The following is a 2,752-nucleotide window of genomic DNA, read 5'->3' as shown; positions in this document are numbered from 1 at the left end:
AGAAAGAATAATGTGCTTGTTCCGTTGCAGACTGAAAACTCTGTTCAGACTGCATCAAGGTCCATGAGAATAAGAAACAAATGTAGTGCTTAAAGCAGTTTGCTTATTTGATGAACTATGTGCTCACATGTTTTTTGCAATTTTTTGGTATTATCTTCATGTTTGAAATGCACTAACTGTAAGTTGCTTTGGACAAAAGCATCAGCTAAATACATGTTATGTAATGTAAATACAAGATACAAGTATTTACACAAAATATGCAACCCAAACTACTTTCATCATGGCATGGCATCCTCTATTTCCTGTTTGTTCAGTTGAAATCTGCTGTTACTATGGGCCTAATTGAGAGCGGGCCCTGTTGCTAAGTCAAATTTTGTGACACAACTCTTCTCCAAAACTACACTCATGATTATGTCCTTGTACATTTAGACTGTCGTGTGCACACATAAAGCCAAAACCGGTTACTCACCCTCAAACAGCCTCTTAATGAAGAATGTCTCAGTTTGAAAATACATCTTCACTTTGAGACTTTGAATCTGAGAGAAGTACAGGAACACACACACACACACACACACACACACACACACACACACACACACACACACACACACACACACACACACACACACACACACAGGCCAGTTAATATTGTGTGTGATTAAACACCAATTCATTCAATCCCCAGTTGTCATGATTATACATTTGGGTTAGATTTGAAATGTATCTTGATTAAATATTGAGAAGCCACCACTTTCACATTGCATGTTCTTAGTGTTTCACTCTTCCGCAGAGGCTTATGATAGTCTAATACGTGTGTGTGTGTGAGTGTGTGTGTGTGTGTGTGTGTGTGTGTGTGTGTGTGTGTGTGTGTGTGTGTGTGTGTCTGTATTGTAACTGAACTTAATTTTATTTATCAAATGGCATCAGTCTATTTTTTTTATGTCATTAGCCTCTTTGCATATCATGAACACTATTAAAACTGGATTCCATTGAGATTACGCTGCTTAGAAATAGGAATGAAGACGATCTAGTGATACAGAAATCTTATATGATAATGATTTTAGTCTGTTGTTCCTCTTTTAACATTAAATGGGTAAACTGTGTGCATATATATAACAACATTTATCTTACATTTATGTAAATGCTCACAGGGGTTCTCTGTGAGCATTCTTAAAGACACTTTTCCTTCTTTCTTTCACCATTCTTGATTTGGGTTTTACCCAGCAATTATATGATTAATGAAGTAACTTGTTGTCAATAAAATACAAAAACTGATACTGATATGTTTGCAAGGGGAACTCCACCGACTGTGTTACACTACATTAAAGGTCAGTTTAATCAGGGTTATTTCAGCTTGAGCTTCACATTTGCAAAAAACATGAGTCACACACTGGAGGTGGAGTTTGAAAGACATGGCCATTTGCCAGGCATAGGGGATTAAGATGGATGCATTGTGGGAAATGTAGGATTGAGGGTTTTTGGAACCCATACTGTGAGCCAAAAAACCTGGACTAATGTGTGCAGAAGTGAAAATCCCTGAACTCACAGGAAGACACTGCTAGCTGGATGCAAAAGATGTAGAGCCTGTCGCTTTGATTTTTAAAACTTTTTTCTCTCTCTCTCTTTTGTCCCCCAACTTCATGGAAGTGCATTATTAAATGGCTGTACTCCTTTCATACAAATGCAGATGCAGCTAAGTAAGTGCTTCTTAAAAAAAAGAGGCCAAGATACGGCTGCGGTTAAATTGACAGTATCATTAATGTAGAAAAAACATCTGGACCAAAAATAACCAGAATGTTAATTCCACAAATGGCTAAATGTCAGCAGTGTGAACACCCGGCAGCAAAAAACAATTAGAGATAAATCTGCAAATATTTTTTGTTGATTAATAGGATATATGGATATGAATATGGATCTATATTATCAGAAGATTGCAAAATGCATTACAAACCCCTTAATCCCAAGGTGATTCAAATGTCTTAAATAACAGTCCAAAAGCTTAATGTATACACATCACTATCACGTTAGAAAGAGAAAGGAAGTAAAGACTCATTTTTGGGAAGCTGGAACTGTACAGATGTTTGAAAAAGGATTAATCGAATATTTAAAAAAGTTGCCGATTAATTTTATGTCAGTCAACAAACAGTTAATCGATTTATCGTTTTAGCTCTGAACAACAGAATTGCTTCTCTTTTTATAAACCCTCATCCTACCAAAATATTAATCATACCCTACAAGGACTACCGACGGGGGTCCCCAACAATAAACTAGGCTACTTTAAGAATGTCAGATATTAAAACAGAAACAATGAAATTAAGACTTTAGGAACAAAGTGATCGGAAAAATCGGAATCATAGAATAAAACACCCATATGACAAAAAAGTATACCTCTGAGGTCTGTGGAGACCCCAGTTTGTAGGATTAAGGTTACAAACATTATTTTCTTAAATTTGATACCAACTACTCCCAAGTTTTTTCATATAAATGCGATGTCTCCACAAAGACAACAAGGGTTTAACTCCGCAAAATACAATTCTATTTTTTAGTTTGTCCTCCTCTGTATATGTATATTATATATAGTGTTTACCGTGTAACATGGAGTGGACGTTGGCTTCTCGCGGCTGTCCGACAGTAACATTCACTGGCACACAGACCTGACCTAGAATTGCTACTTAGAATTCGGGTGAAACCATCACGCTGGAACGGAGGGGGGGTGGTGGGGGGGGGGAGAGAGACGACAGGAAATCTTGAC

This window comes from Cottoperca gobio, chromosome 21 (assembly GCF_900634415.1).
Source record: "Cottoperca gobio chromosome 21, fCotGob3.1, whole genome shotgun sequence".
NCBI classification, from domain to species: Eukaryota; Metazoa; Chordata; class Actinopteri; order Perciformes; family Bovichtidae; genus Cottoperca; species Cottoperca gobio.
This window is presented reverse-complemented; position numbering follows the sequence as displayed.